The sequence below is a fragment of the Bufo gargarizans genome, chromosome 6 (genome assembly GCF_014858855.1).
Source record: "Bufo gargarizans isolate SCDJY-AF-19 chromosome 6, ASM1485885v1, whole genome shotgun sequence".
Lineage (NCBI taxonomy): Eukaryota > Metazoa > Chordata > Amphibia > Anura > Bufonidae > Bufo > Bufo gargarizans.
This window is the reverse complement of record NC_058085.1, coordinates 240,598,322-240,615,632: the sequence shown is the minus strand read 5'-3', so window position 1 is coordinate 240,615,632 and position 17,311 is coordinate 240,598,322. Positions and strand designations below refer to the sequence as shown.

Genomic DNA, 17,311 nt, shown 5'->3' with positions numbered 1-17,311 from the left:
GGTCCATATATATTTGGACAGAGACAACATATTTCTAATTTTTGTTCTGTACATTACCACAATGGATTTTGAACAAAACAATTCAGATGCAATTGAAGTTCAGACTTTCAGCTTTAATTCAGTGAGATGAATAAAATGTGAGGAACTAAAGCATTTTTTAAACTCAATCCCTTCATGTTAGGGGCTCAAAGGTAATTGGACAAATCAAATAATTGTAAATAAAATGTTAATGTTGGCAATGACTGCCTGAAGTCTTGAACTCATGGACATCACCAGACGCTACGTTTCCTCCTTTTTAATGCTCTGCCAGGCCTTTACTGCAGTGGTTTTCAGTTGCTGTTTGTTTGTTGACCTTTCTGTCTGAAGTGTAGTCTGTCACGGATGAGATAAAGGAGTAAACACCACACCGACAACCAGGGGTAGAGGGAAAAGTCACTAGGCCTTAACGCTAGGGAAGGGTCACCACCTAAAGAACCATACTAATGGTCCTGACTCCTAACCGTATGGGCTCCCCTTGAAGGTAGAAATGCCCATACACAGGAACCAGGAGACCCTGAGGAGCCCTAAAGATATTGGCAGGGTTGAGACAAACCGTTCCTTCTAAGATGAAGGAACAAGAGTCTCCTTGAGGCCTAGTAACCACAACCAAGGGGAAAAGAAAAAATACAAACAAGCGAGACACTTCTGTTGTAGAAGGATAAGCAGGAACTCAGGGAGAACCACACTCCAGCTCTTTCAAAAACAAAATGAAGCACTCTACCACACAGTCAGAAGGGTGGGGTCAGACTATAAAGGGTAGAAGGGATGACCACTGAGCAACAGCTGAGACAAGGGAAGTGGTCATTAACCCTATCAACACTGAATCATTAACCCTATCATTCATAAAGTAGGCGGAGCAGGCACATGACCTCAGTGAGTTACGGCCACCCGGCCTGCCTGCTAGCTGCTAGTGCTTACTACAGGAGCGTGACATGTACCGGTAAGCACAGGGGGAGCGCATCATTTTTCAGTTTAGATCTTATGATTAACACTAAGTATAATACAGTACATACTCTACCCACCTAATACAGTCCCTCCTCACTAATACATCGCAGACTGCAATGTAAATTGCCAGCATTTGCCCCATAAGACGCAGGGGAACTTTTCCCCCACTTTTGGGGGGGGGGGGGGGGGGGAATGCGTCTTATGGGGCGAAAAATACGGCAGTCTTTAACAAGTGAAATGCATGCTCTATTGGGTTCAGATCAAGTGACTGACTTGGCCATTCAAGAATATTCCACTTCTTTGCTGTAATAAAACTCCTGGGTTGCTTTGGCTTTATGTTTTGGGTCACTGTCCATCTGTATTATGAAACACTGACCAATCAGTTTGGCTGCATTTGAGCACACAGTATGTCTCTGAAAACCCCAGAATTCATCCGGCTGCTTCTGTCCTGTGTCGCATCATCAATAAACACCAGGGACCCAGTGCCTCTGGCAGCCATGCATGCCCAAGCCATCCCACTGCCTCCGCCCGGTTTTACAGATGATGTGGTATGTTTTGGATCATGAGCTGTATCATGCCTTCGCTATACTTTTTTCTTTCTATTATTCTGGTAGAGGTTGATTTTGGTTTCATCTGTCCAAAGAATGTTCTTCCAGAAGTGTGCTGGTTTTTTAAGATTTTTTTTTAGCAAAGTCAAATCTAGCCTTCTTATTCTTGAGGCTTATGAGTAGCTTGCACCGTGCAGTGAACCCTCTGTATTTACTTTCATACAGTCTTCTCTTTATGGTAGATTTGGATATTGATATGCCTATATCTTTGAGAGTGTTGTTCACTTGGTTGGCTTTTGTGAAGGGGTTTCTCTTCACCATGGTAATTATTCTGTGATCATCCACCACTGTTGTCTTCCGTGGGCATCCAGGTCTTTTTGCATTGTTGAGGTCACCAGTGCTGCCTTTCTTTCTTTCTCAGGTTGTAACAGTGCAGATTTTGCCACTCCTAATAGTGTAGCAATTTCTCGGATGGATTTTTTCTGTTTTCGCAGATGAAAGATGTCTTGTTTCACCTGCATGTAGAGCTCCTTTGACCGCATGTTTACTTCTCAGCAAAATCTTCAAAATTCAAGCACCACACCTCAAATCAACTCCAAGCCTTTTATGTGCTTAATTGAGAATGAAATAATGAAGGAAGGAAGGAATTGCCCACACCTGACCATGAAACAGCCTTTGAGTCAACTGTCCAATTACGTTTGGTTACTTTAAAAACAGGGTGCCACATGTAAAGGACCTAAAAACTTCATCCAATTTTAATGTAGATACCCTCAAATGAAAGATAAAATTCAGGACTTTATGTCCATTATATAACTATAACTTGAATATATTTTAGTAAACTGGTAATAAAAACAAAATTTGTGTCAGTGTCCAAATATATATGGACCTAACTTTACGAGTGCGTGTTTGATAAATCATGTGTTCATAGAACTTCTGGTTCCCAGCTAGTTTAATTTCGTCTGGGGTTTGGATGGGGTCACGTGCACTGCTGCAGCCAATGACTGTCCTGTTGGGTCATGTACCACTTGGGCACATGTCACTGCTGAAGCCAGTAATTGGCTGCAGCAACAGCAAACGAAACCACATCCAAACTCCAGCCGGAAGTAAAGAAGTCGGGAACCAGAAGTTTGCCAAGTGAGAAAGATTTTTTACATAAGGTACCACATGTTACAGGGGCTAATTAACCGTCTCCGGACCGCCTAACGCAGGATCGCGGCCCGGAGGCGGCAGCTCCAGGCAGAGTCACGCAGCGGTGCGTCATCTCGCGAGACGCGAGATGACGCGCTTAGCCGGCCCGCGCATGCGCATCGCGGGCCGGCATTTGTTTGAGGGGGGTCACATCATCAGCTTGCCAGCCAATGATCGTGGCTGGCAAGCTGACGATTTAAAAAAAATCCAATCACAAGCCATCTAACACATTATATTTGTAAATATAATGTGTTAAATGGCTTCCCTGCTCCTCTGCTGGTCCTTTTGGTCGGTTGGTCTCGGCAGAGGAGCAGGAATCACAGTGAGTAGCACCAAACACCACACACTTAGCCCCAGATCACCCCCCTGCACCCAAATGAACCCCTTGATCACCCCTGTCAATCACCTAGTGAAAGGAAAAAAGTGATCAGTGTAAACTGTCACCTTTTTTTTTTCACTGGTATTGACTGTTAGGATTTAGGGATAGTTTAGGCCCCTTGGTTAGGTAGTTAGCGATCATTTAGCACCCAGCCCACCGCACCGCAGTCACTTATTCGCTGATTAGCGTATCGCTAATCAGCATTTGTACTTTTATAGTATCTGTAAGTGATCAGAACTGATCACAGTCAGCTCTATAATAGTATTAGTGTCACATTAGTTCGCCCTCCACCCAAAACGCAGTGTTTGCCCGATCAGGCATGATCAGTCGCCCACACGTGCGTTCACCCTCGCCAGCCCCGCCGTAGTGACAAAAAATATATATTTTTTTTTATCACTGCACAATCACTTTACAAGCGCTGCGGCAATAAAAAAAAAATCAGTTCTGATATTTTTTAATCAACCACAGCGGCCTCCGGTACTTCGCTAGCCTCCCATTTGTAAGACAAGCTTGCTTTTTTTTCTTGGGTAGTCTCAGGGAATACCCCTAAATTTTATCAGCCCAAATGTCAAACAGGGGGTATTCTTCTGAAGAGGCCTACAGGCCTCTGACCCAGTCGGATGAGGAATCTAGCGGGTCAGAATATGAACCTGTAGAAAGCAGTGGCAGTCTGACACAAAGTTCGGACGAGGAGGTTGAGGTCCCTGATACCACCAGGCGTACCCGGCCCCGTGTCGCTAGACCACACGTTGCGCAGGATCCGCTTCAAGGGCAGCAGAGTGGGGCTGGCGTTGTCAGATTACGTGGTGAGGCATACACCAGCAGCGCAGCCTTCCCTGGACCTAGTACCAGCACTGACGTACAACATGGTGAAGTGGCGAGCACCAGAAGGGCAGTTGAAGCTGGTACGGTGGCACATGCAGTAGTTACCCCGTCGCAGCCACCGCACAGACAGGCGCGTAGACCCCCTAGAATCCCTGAGGTGCTGGCAAATCCTGACTGGCAGTCCCCAACTTCAGCCGCACCATTAGTTCCCCCTTTCACCGCCCAGTCTGGAGTTCGGGTTGAGACAGCTCAGATCGGTTCGGCCCTGGGATTTTTTGAGCTGTTCTTGACTGCGGAGCTCTTGGACATAGTCGTGGCAGAAACAAACCAGTATGCCACACAATTTATAACCGCCAACCCGGGAAGCTATATGCCCAGCTTTTCCGGTGGAAACCAGTCCAAGTTTCCGAAATTAAAACTGAATGAATTGCGGTCATATTGGTCCACGAACCCAATTCATCACATGCCCATGTTCTCTGCTGCCATGTCCAGGGCACGATTTGAGGCCATCCTGCGTTTCCTGCACTTTAGCGACAACACCACCTCCCGTCCCAGAGGCCACCCAGCTTTTGACCGGCTCCACAAAATTCGGCCCCTCATAGACCACTTCAACCAGAAATTTGCAGATTTGTATACCCCTGAGCAAAACATCTGTGTAGACGAGTCTCTAATACATTTTACCAGGCGCCTTGGCTTCAAAAAATACATCCCAAGCAAGCGCGCCCGGTATGGGGTCAAATTGTATAAGCTCTGTGAAAGGGCCACAGGCTATACCCACAAATTTCGGATCTATGAGGGAAAAGATCAGACCCTGGAGCCGGTCGGTTGCCCTGACTACCTGGGGAGCAGTGGGAAGACAGTCTGGGACTTGGTGTCACCCTTATTTGGCAAGGGGTACCATCTTTATGTGGACAATTTCTACACAAGTGTGGCCCTCTTCAGGCATTTGTTTCTAGAACAGATTGGCTGCTGTGACACCGCGCGAGCTAGTCGCGCGGGCTTCCCCCAACGGCTCATTACCACCCATCTTGCAAGGGGGGAGAGGGCTGCCTTGTGTAATGAAGAACTGCTCGCGGTGAAATGGAGAGACAAGCGTGACGTTTACATGCTCTCCTCCATTCACGCAGACACGACAATCCAAATTGAGCGAGCAAGCAGAGTCATTGAAAAGCCCCTCTCAGCCAACGACTATAACCTTCACATGGGAGGGGTGGACTTCAATGACCAGATGTTGTCTCCGTATTTAGTTTCCCGACGCACCAGACACTGGTATAAGAAGGTGTCTGTATATTTAATTCAATTGGCTCTGTATAATAGTTTTGTTGTCTACAGTAAGGCTGGGAGAACAGGATCCTTCCTTAAATTTCAGGAAGAGATCATCGAGAACCTCCTGTATCCAGGAGGTTCCGTGGCCCCATCCACCAGTGTAGTTAGCCGTCTACAAGAGCGACATTTCCCCAATGTCGTTGCTGGTACCTCAACAGTCAGCCCGAAAAAGATGTCGTGTCTGTAGCAGGAGTGGAATAAGGCGTGACACCCGCTATTTCTGTCCTGACTGCCCTAACCACCCTGCCCTATGCTCAGGGGAGTGTTTCCGGAAGTACCACACACAGGTACACCTAGCATAGGGATCACATCTCACCAGGACAGGCACACAGGGCTATTAGGGCCCATTCACACACAGCTGCTGCAAACCTCTCCTTTCACCTGGGACAAAGTGCATAATGCACTTCGCCACATCTTTGGGCAATTTGCGCATTGTCCCATGGGGAAGGAGAGGTTTGTCCTATAAAGGTAAAAAAAAAAAACACCAGTAAGCAAAAAAGTTAACGTTCAGTTCCAAAAGTTAAATAAAGTTTATATGTTCTGTTCAATTGTTAAAGTTAATTAAATTATTGCGTTGCGGCCTGGTTTATTCTTTTTTGTTTTGTTTTTTTTACCTTCCAGGTGGACCAACCGATCGACTAGCTGCAGCACTGATGTGCATTCTGACAGAAGCATTGCGCTGCTGTCAGATTACACACAAGTCAGTGTATGCGGCACTGCAAAACGAGATTTCTCCTCTGCAGTAAAAGATACGTTTGCCGAGGCATATGAGCTGAGTAGGTGGCGGTGTTCATATGCTTTGGCAAACACTTTGTATATAAAAATAAAATTAAAATCCTGGCAATGATTTATTCATCCACATCAATTGATGTGAATGGAGAAATCTGGTTTGCCAGGGCATACGAGCTAAGTGGGTATGGATGTTGGGCGGAGCTCCTATGTCCTGGCAGACGCCTTTCCCCTCCTTTTTTTTTTTTTGGCAAAGATTTTTTCATCCACATTGATCGATGCGAATGACAAAATCTGTGCCGTTCCTTTTTTTCTTTGAGCCCAGAGGCTGAACGGAAAAAAAAAATCTCATTACCTGTATGCTCAATATAAGGAGAATAGCAGAAACTCCTAATGCTGGCCATACATGTAATGATTGCAGAGACCCTCAAATGCCAGGGCAGTACAAACACCCCACAAATGACCCCACTTTGGAAAGAAGACACCCCAAGGTATTCGCTGAGGGGCATATTGAGTCCATGAAAGATTTAAATTTTTGTTCCAAGTTAGCGGAAAGTGAGACTTTGTGAGAAAAAACTAAAAAAAAAAACAATTTTCCGCTAACTTATGCCAAAAAAAATAAATTCTATGAACTCGCCAGGCCCCTCATTGAATACCTTGGGGTGTCTTCTTTCCAAAATGGGGTCACATGTGGGGTATTTATACTGGCCTGGCTTTTTAGGGGCGGCCCTAAAGCGTGAGAAGAAATCTGGGATCCAAATGTCTAAAAATGCCCTCCTAAAAGGAATTTGGGCACCTTTGCGCATCTAGGCTGCAAAAAAGTGTCACACATGTGGCATCGCCGTACTCAGGAGAAGTTGGGGAATGTGTTTTGGGGTGTCATTTTACATATACCCATGCTGGGTGAGATAAATATCTTGGTCAAATGCCACCTTTGTATAAAAAAATGGGAAAAGTTGTCTTCTGCCGAGATATTTCTCTAACCCAGCATGGGTATATGTAAAATGACACCCCAAAACACATTCCCCAACTTCTCCTGAGTACGGCGATACCACATGTGTGACACTTTTTTGCCGCCTAGGTGGGCAAAGGGGCCCACATTTCAAAGAGCACCTTTAGGATTTTACAGGGCATTTTTTACAGATTTTGATTTCAAACTACTTCTCACACATATGGGCCCCTAAAATGCCAGGGCAGTATAACTACCCCACAAGTGACCCCATTTTGGAAAGAAGACACCCCAAGGTATTCCATGAGGGGCATGGCGAGTTCCTAGAATTTTTTATTTTTTGTCGCAAGTTAGTGGAATATGAGACTTTGTAATAAAAAAAATAAAAAATAAAAATCAAAGTCTCATATTCCACTAACTTGCGACAAAAAATAAAAAAATTCTAGGAACTCACCATGCCCCTCATGGAATACCTTGGGGTGTCTTCTTTCCAAAATGGGGTCACTTGTGGGGTAGTTATACTGCCCTGGCATTTTAGGGGCCCATATGCGTGAGAAGTAGTTTGAAATCAAAATGTGTAAAAAATGGCCTGTGAAATCCGAAAGGTGGTCTTTGGAATGTGGGCCCCTTTGCCCACCTAGGCGGCAAAAAAGTGTCACACATGTGGTATCGCCGTACTCAGGAGAAGTTGGGGAATGTGTTTTGGGGTGTCATTTTACATATACCCATGCTGGGTGAGATAAATATCTTGGTCAAATGCCAACTTTGTATAAAAAAAATGGGAAAAGTTGTCTTTTGCCGAAATATTTCTCTCACCCAGCATGGGTATATGTAAAAAGACACCCCAAAACACATTGCCCTACTTCTTCTGAGTACGGCGATACCAGATGTGTGACACTTTTTTGCAGCCTAGGTGGGCAAAGGGGCCCACATTCCAAAGAGCACCTTTAGGATTTCACAGGCCATTTTTTACAGATTTTGATTTCAAAATCTGTGCACGCATTTGGGCCCCTAAAATGCCAGGGCAGTATAACTACACACAAGTGACCCCATTTTGGAAAGAAGACACCCCAAGGTATTTCATGATGGGCATAGTGAGTTCATGGAAGTTTTTATTTTTTGTCACAAAAAAAATCATCATTTTCCACTAACTTGCGACAAAAAATAAAAAGTTCTATGAACTCACTATGCCCATCAGCGAATACCTTAGGGCAGTGGTGGCGAACCTATGGCACGGGTGCCAAAGACGGCACTCAGAGCCCTCTCTGTAGGCACTCGCACCCTGGAAAAAGTCTATGGTGTACCAATATGCCTTAGACTTTTCCTGCCATTCATCAGCACAGGGCACACTATGAACAGCACAGGCAGCACGCTGAGTGTAGGCAGGATATTATAGCTAAATGATAAATTACATTGAAGATATACTATATTGGTATTTATTGCCATTGCAGTCTTGGCACTTTGCGATAAATAAGTGGGTGGTAGGGTTGCAGTTTGGGCACTCGGTCTCTAAAAGGTTCGCCATCACTGCCTTAGGGTGTCTACTTTCCGAAATGGGGTCATTTGTGGGGTTTATCTACTATCTGGGCATTGTAGAACCTCAGGAAACATGACAGGTGCTCAGAAAGTCAGAGCTGCTTCAAAAAGCGGAAATTCACATTTTTGTACCATAGTTTGTAAATGCTATAACTTTTACCCAAACCATTTTTTTATTTTTATCAAAGACATGTAGAACAATAAATTTAGCGAAAAATTTATATATGGATGTAGTTTTAAAAAAAAAAAAATTTACAACTGAAAGTGAAAAATGTCATTTCAATTAATAACAAAAAAAGTAAAAATTGTCGGCAGCAATGAAATACCACCAAATGAAATCTCCATTAGTGAGAAGAAAAGGAGGTAAAATTCATTTGGGTGGTAAGTTGCATGACCGAGCAATAAACGGTGAAAGTAGTGTAGTGCAGAAGTGTAAAAAGTAGCCTGGTCATTAAGGGTGTTTCAGCTAGAGGGGTTGAAGTGGTTAAAAATGCCCATAATCCTGGAAAATTTCTTTATGGACAGGGCTTATTTAGGATGAAGTGATTTTTTAAAGCATTTCAAAAGACATAACTTTTTTATTTTTTCATCGATATAGCCATGTGAGGGTTTGCTTTTTGCAAGACTAATTGCACACTAAATTGCACCATTCTGGGGTACTTATAGTGTACTGTATAACTTGTATTATTTTTATTTTATAGCATGCACCATGCTGTATTAATGACATTATACTCTGGGTCAGTGCGATTATGAAGATACCAAACTTATAAACGTTAAATGTCTATGTAACTAGCTGGGTGGGAGGAGCTATAAGCTTGCCAGGCGTTGTTATGGGCGGTGCTGCAGCTGTGGCAGAGAAAGGAGAAGTGCATCATGGGTTTGGTTGGATACAGGAAAAGGAAGTGCTACATAAAGGATGTACAAAAAACAGAGTGATATGTTTACATGGCGAAAACAGGAAAAGAGAGTTCAAATTCAAGTAACTAAATGAGCATATCTGTTAAAAAGCATAGTAATCTCAGAAAACCCCTTTAACTCTTTCGCTACCAGCGCCATACATGTACGGCAATGGAGCGATGTGCGAACATGGCGTCCACTCGCCCGTGCAGCGGGCGTCATGGCCGGCAATTCTCTGCTGTTTCAAACAGCAGAGACCTGCGGCTAATTACTGTGACAGGCAATAATGCCGATTGCCCTAATTTAAGGCTTTAGATGCAGTGATCAAGTGAGATCACGGCATCTAAATGCGCTTCCTACCGACACCCCCTGTGGCCAATGGGGCTGTCGGTAGTTGTTGTGAATGCTATCAGCCTCGCAGACCAGGCTGATGGTATTCATGCTGCAATTCTTATTTTGGACACTAGATGGCAGACCAACATAAGTCATTTTAAAAATCTGATTGTACAAAATAAAAATAAAAACTTATTTTATAGGCTCATATGAGCTTTAAAATAATTACAATTTTTTTTTAAACAAATGTAAAAAAAAAAAATATATAAAAAAAAATTGATATATAAAACGTTTAAATCACCCCCACTTTCCGTATAATAAAAAAATACCTAAATAACAAGAAATATAAACATCATGGGTATCACCGCGACCGAAAACGACCATACTATTAAACTATATATATATATATATATATATATATATATATATATATATATATATATATATATATATATATATATATAACCAAAAAACGGTGAATGGCATAACAGAAAAAAGGGTCAAAATGGCCGATTTGCCATTTTTTCCTTGCTTCGCTTACCCTAAAAAATGCAATAAAATGTGATAAAAAAAAAGTCACACATACTCCAAAATGATATCAAAGAAAACTATAGATTGTCCCGCAAAAAATGAGACCCTATACAGCTCAGTAGACATAAGTATAAAAGAGTTATGGGGGTCAGAATATGGTCATGTAAAAAAGTTTATTTATTTTTTTCAAAGTCCAAATTTATTTTTACACTATTTAGATACATAAAACCTATACGTATGAGGTATTGTTGTAATCGTACTGACCCAGAGAATGAAGGGCATGGGTCAGTTTTGCCGCAAATGAAACACCGTGGAGGAATTGCATTTTTTTTTTCCAATTCCACCCCATTTGGATTTTGCCATAATTAATGGTGGCATTAGAAAGTACAATTTGCAGAAACAAGAAAAGAAAACACCATATACAAGGCTGCACCTTTAATTATAAAAGTATATAATTTATTAGAAAACACAAAGCCCAAACATTAAAATCATTGTATACAATTACAGTACCGAGTGTGGACTAAACATATGTCCAACACAATATGTCCTACAACAACCAATTTCTAGGTAGAAACATACATATGCCGCCAAAAATTATACATTATACACAAGTAGAACACCACAAAATGTAATACTTATCATATAAGAATCAGAGGGCATGGTGTGTAGGTCAAAATACGCCCCACGTGTATCGCCAGGTCAAACTGTCTTCCTCAGGGGTCCATAAGTCAGAGCAAATGTGCCCAGTATAAATACATGAATCCATAATGAGGAAATGAGTGTCACCTGTTAGAAGCAAGGCGGTGGATGGTAAAACCACACTGATGTTTCCGCCGGTGTAGGACCCATATCCTTACATCTTTACACAATGGCGCCATCCAGTGAGTACCATCATCAGCGCATTTTAGTTTTTACATTTATTTTTAACAGGTGACACTCATTTACTCATTATAGATTTATGTATTTATACTAGGCACATTTGCTCTGACTTATGAACCCTTGGGGAAGCCAGTTTGACCTGGCGATATGCGTGGGCCGTATTTTGACCTACATACCATGCTTGCTGATTGTCTTATATGATAAGTATTGCATTTTTTGGTGCTCTACTTGTGTATATGTATCATTTTTGGCGGCATACGTATGTTTCTACCTAGAAACTGGTTGTTGTAGGCATGTGTGTTGGACATATCTTTAGTCCACACACGGTACTGTAATTGTATACAATGATTTTAATGTTTGGGCTTTGTGTTTTCTAATAAATTATATATTTTTATAATTAGAGGTGCAGCATTGCAATTGGTGTTTCTTTTCTTGTGTCTACATGGTTGTGTTTTAATACCATGGCTTGCACTCTATGTGGTTTAGGCTACTTTCACACTAGCGTTCGGGCGGATCCGTTCTGAACGGATCCGCCCATAATAATGCAGACGGAGGCTCCGTTCAGAACGGATCCGTCTGCATTATATTAGCTAAAAAAAGCTAAGTGTGAAAATAGCCTGGGACGGATCCGTCCAGACTTTCAATGTAAAGTCAATGGGGGACGGATCCGCTTGAAGATTGAGCCACATTGTGGCATCTTCAAACGGATCCGTCCCCATTGACTTACATTGTAAGTCTGGACGGATCCGCACGCCTCCGCACGGCCAGGCGGACACCCGAACGCTGCAAGCAGCGTTCAGCTGTCCGCCTGTCCGTGCGGAGGCGAGCGGAGCGGAGGCTGAACGCCGCCAGACTGATGCAGTCTGAGCGGATCCGCCTCCATTCAGACTGCATCAGGGCTGGACGGCTGCGTTCGGGTCCGCTCGTGAGCTCCTTCAAACGGAGCTCACGAACGGAAACCCGAACGCTAGTGTGAAAGCAGCCTTACTTGGTGTGCCCCCAAATCTAAGTTCTTTGTCAGAAAGTACAACTTGTCCCACAAAAAATAAGCCCTCATAGAGTTATATGAACGGAAATCTGAAGTATGGCTCAAGGAAAATAGGGAAGAAAAATGAAAACGAAAAAAATAATAAATAAATAAATAAATAAATAAATAAATAAAAACTTCCGGTAGTGAAGGGGTTAAAGGGTATACAAGGATTTTAATACTGATGGCTTATTCTTAGGTTAGGCTATCAATATGTGATTGGCGAGAGTACAACAACTTGCCGACCAACTGCTCTGCAGTAGCTCCAGCACCAGAACTACACAGTTGTCCACTGTGTAGTAGAAGCTGGTTAGTGCAGCACTGCTTCCATTCACTCCAATGGCACTACCTCCTCCGGAGAGGCCATCAATATTAAAATCATGGAATGACCCTTTAAGTACCAGACTAGGCTGCGTCCTTTAAATGAATCTGTTGTGCCGATTTTGGACTATTATCTACAGTAATACATGTGTAGTACTGCATATATGGAGTACACTTCACCGTTCTTTGTTTTCTTACTGCCCCCCATTCCCCCGCTGTCAGCACACAAAGATGCACTGACATGCACAGTCTGGACTGCTGTGGTGGAGGACTCAGGTGCACATGCATGGCAGTCCTGACCATGTATTTAAATGTGGTTCTGAGCGCTGACTACGGGAGAAAAGGGGGCAATAGGAAAGCCGGAATTAGACTTACCGGTAATTCATTTTCCACGAATCCACCATGATGACCTAGAGAGATTGACCCCTGACCTCTGTAGGGGCAGGAACAGAGATAGGTTTAAAAGGACCCCTCCCACAACCATTCACCAGTGAGTTCCAGATTATAGTGCCACAATCACCGGTTAACAAGTGAAACAACAAAGTGTTTTTGTTTTTTTGGTATTAACTCATACCAAATCATTGGAGTAAAAAAATATATTTTTTTTATTTTTTTGGGTGGGATATCATGCCGTCATGGTGGATTCGTGGAAAATGAAATACCGGGAAGTCTAATTCCGGCTTTCCACTTCACCACTATGACGGCCCAGAGAAAGAGACATAACAAATTATATACGTCTTAGGGTGGGGCAACGGCCTGTAGGACCTTGCGACCAAAGGCCAGGTCTGAGGACCTGGATAAGTCAAGTCTATAATGTTTAATGAAGCTGTTTACACTAGACCAAGTTGCAGCCTGGCATATTTGATCTAGGGAAGCTCCTGCCCTTTCAGCAAAAGAGGCAGACATGGCTCTCGTGGAGTGAGCCCGAATGACGTCTGGACAACTGATGTCTTCGATCTTGTAGCAGTCTGTAATAGTCTGTTTTACCCATCGGGCAATGGTAGATCTGGAAGCTGCCTTCCCCCTATTTTTACCACAGAAGAGCACTAGTAAGTCCACCTTCCTCAGGTCTCTAGTGACCTCTAGGTATTTTAGCACTGTTCGTTTGACATCCAGGGTATAGAAACGTTCTTCTCCAGAATTCTTAGGGTTTTCACAAAAGGAGGGAAGAATGATCTCCTGGTTCCTATGGAAGTCTGTTACTACTTTTGGCAAAAACGTCGGGTCTAGCCTCAAGGTAACACAATCCTCCTGTATTGTGAGGTATGGTTGTCTTATTGACAATGCTTGGATCTCGCTCAATCTTTTTGCTGATGTTATAGCAATAAGAAAAGCCGGCTTCTTAGAAAGATGCTTCAGAGAACTTGAGTCCAAGGGTTCGTAAGGCGGACCTGTGAGTCCGCTAAGGACAGTGTTTAAGTCCCAGGTAGGCACCTTTGATTTGAGAGATGGTCTTAGTCTGGCTGCAGACCTCAGGAATCTTTGGATCCATATATGGCTGGCTCAATTCGGAATCTAAATAGGCACTAAGTGCTGAGACCTGGACTCTAAGGGTAGAAGGACTTAACCCTGACTCTAGTCCCTTCTGCAGGAAATCCAGAATCTTCAGTATATTAGGTTTGGTTTGGTCTGGGGCTTCGTTGCCTGACCAGGTACAGAATTTCTTCCAGATTTTAAAATAAATGGAGTTTGTCACCTTCTTTCTGCTGGCCTTCAAGGTAGAAATAACCCCTTCAGAGAGACCTCTACGTCTTAAAAGGTTGGATTCAGGAAATAGAAGATTTCCGGATGGGGTTGGAGAACCAGCCCCTGGATCAGGATATCCTTCCTCTTTGGGAGAATAAAAGCTTCCTGTGGGGAGAGCTTTGGTTAGAATCGAGAACCAGCTCCTCTTGGGCCAGTACGGGGTGACCAGGATTACTCTGGCCCTGTCCCTGATGATTTTTTGGAGAACCTTTGGGATTAATGGGAACAGAGGGAAGGCATATGCAATGTCCCAGTTCCAGTGCAGGGAGAAGGCGTCGATCGCTAGGGGCCTGTCCCTTGGGTTTAGGGAGCAAAAGGTTGATACCTTTGTGTTTATCCTTGTAGCGAATAGGTCTACCAGTGGGAGGCCCCACCTCTGGACAATCAGATTGAAGATGTCCTTGTTTAAAGACCATTCCCCCATGTCTATGGTAGTCCTGCTAAGGAAGTCCGCTGCACAGTTTAGGCTTCCTTTTAAATGAATTGCAGATATCGACTTTACATTTTTTTCCCCCTCAGAGGAAGATTTTTCTGGACAGACCTTCCAGTTTCTGAGACTGTGTGCCCCCCTGATGTTTGAGGTAGAACACGGTCGTTACATTGTCTGAATAGACCTTTATATGTTGGTTCCTTAATTTTGGAGCGGCTACTTGTATTGTCTCCCAAACTGCCCTGAGCATCCTGTAGTTTGAAGACTGAGCTGCAATTTTTGGGAGCCAGTCTCCCTGGTAGAGATCGGAGAAAATTTTTGCGCCCCACCCCTTTACGCTGGCATCGGTATAAACATGCACTGCTGGGGTTCTGAACCAGACCATACCCTTCGTTAAGTTTTTTGTCCCATTTCCTTAGAAGCCAGGACTGAAGGGCTCTGTAATGGGCCTGGCACCAAGGGACTGCTACTATGCAGGCTGTCATCTGACCTAAAAGACTCATCGTTTCTCTGCACGAGAAGGAGCGACGTCCCAGGAGGGCCCTGATTGCTGACTGCAGGTTCTGAATTCTTTCTGCAGGAAGAAAGGTTGTTTGTTTTTCCAAATCTAGCAAAACCCCCAGGAATTTTACCCTTATATTTGGAACTAGGGATGACTTTTTTAGGTTTATCACCCAACCTAGAGATGTCAGAAGGGAGCAGAAGATGTCTCGGTCTGCTATAGACTGATCTACCGAGTTTGAAATTAGTAGAAAGTCGTCTAGGTAAGGAACGACCGTCACACCCTGAGACCTCAGGGAGGCGACCATCACTACCACCAGCTTCGTGAAAATCCTTGGGGCTGAGGCCAGCCCGAAGGGGAGACCCACGAACTGGAAGTGGTGAACAGACCCTCTGTGATCCCTTACCGCAAACCGCAGGAACCTTTGAGACTGGGAGTAAATAGGAACATGATAGTATGTGTCCTTTAAGTCGATTGTACAGAGGGACACATCTTTTTGAATTAAAGGAATGGTGGAATTTAGAGATTCCATCTTGAACTTTTTGTAGATAACAAATTTGTTAAGCCTCTTGAGGTTTATGATCATACGGAAGGAACCCCCCGGTTTCTTTACTAAGAAAAGGCTGGAGTAGAAACCTTGCCCCCGTTGAAGCTCGGGAACAGGAATCACTACTCCCAAGTCCAGGAGATTCTGGACCTCCCTCCAGATCTGGCTGTGCTGAGAAGGGTGGTGAGAAATCAGAAACACATTCGGAGGGGGGGGGGGGGGGGGGAGATAACTCTATCCTGTATCCGTTTCTGACAAGATTTTGAGCCCAGAGGCTGGGAGAAGTCTGCTGCCACTGAGCAAAAAATTGGGATAGTCTTCCCCCTACCCTGGCGTCACTGTTTCTCACTTCCCTTGTTTTGGGGATTAAGGAGGAATCCTCTACCCTTCCCCCCTTTTGGGTAACTCCAACGTCTGGATTTACCTTTACCACGAAAGGAGCTATTTTGGGAATATTGACTACGAAAGGAGGTTTTCTTTTTAGCGGTCTTCTCCTCAGGGAACCCTTTCTTTTTATCCGTAGCCTTCTCAAGGATCTTGTCCAGTACAGGACCAAACACATATTCCCCCGAGAAGGCTATAGAACATAACTTCATCTTGGAAGAGAAGTCACCCGACCAAGATTTCATCCAAAGTGCCTGCCGGGCAGCATTGGACAACGTGGCGTCCTTGGCTGAGAACCTAATTGTCTCTGCAGAGGCGTCCGCTAGAAAACCCGTGGCGGATTTTAGCAGGGGAATAGAATCTAGTATCTGGTCCCTAGACGTCTTGTTAACTAGATGACTTTCTAATTCATTCAGCCACAGGTACATAGACCTGGCGACTGAAGTAGCAGCTATGTTTGTCTTGACACTAAACATAGCTGCCTCCTAAGACTTCTTTAATAAACTGTCAGCTTTCCTTTCCATAGTGTCCCTTAACTGACAGGAGTCCTCAAATGGAAGTGAGGTTTTCTTATTGACCTTGGCCACCTGGACGTCAATTCTAGGGACCTAGTCAAAAATCTTAGAATCTGACGGGTCAAATACAAGGCGGTTCCTGAATTCCTTGTTTCTCTTCAGGATGGGCTCATTCATCCATCACCATTTCCTTAATGTTTTCATTTATGGGGAAGACCCTGGAGCGTTTGACCTTCAATCCACCAAACATCTCCTCCTGAACTGTATGGGTCGCTGGATGTCCTCCACCCCGGTGGTATCCCTGACAGCCTTTAAAAAGGTCACTCATCTCACTGGGGGTAAAGAAAATTTTTCGAGAGTCCTTGACGATCTCACCCACAGATAAGGGGTCGTCGTCCTCTTTTTTTAGAGGATGAGGCATCGTCCTCCAAATCTTTGGAGTCAGAGGAAATATCCGCCATCCTGGGCCGTTTAGGTGGGCGAGACCCCCGGATATCCTCACGGAGGGAGGCCAGTGAAGACTTAACCTCCTCCTGAACCATGGATCTGAACTCCTGCATAATTGAGTGCTGTTCCTCTCTCACTAATTTGGCAATGCAATCCTTGCTAATTTTTTTAGTATAGTCATCAGGAAGCCACGGAGCACTGGATGCATCTGGCGGTCTTCTTTGACTTTTTTAAAGTTAGTTTGGCCTAAAGTGAGAGAGGCAGCTCATGAAATTTATGCCAATCTGG

At 44.0% G+C, this 17,311-nt stretch overlaps 1 protein-coding gene across 3 annotated transcripts in view; it reads right to left on the bottom strand.

The window, feature by feature from the left end:
- Window positions 1–17,311, bottom strand: part of LOC122941361 (oocyte zinc finger protein XlCOF7.1-like) — a 44,231-nt gene that overhangs the window by 12,311 nt on the left and 14,609 nt on the right. The gene's annotated exons all lie outside the window — the stretch shown is intronic.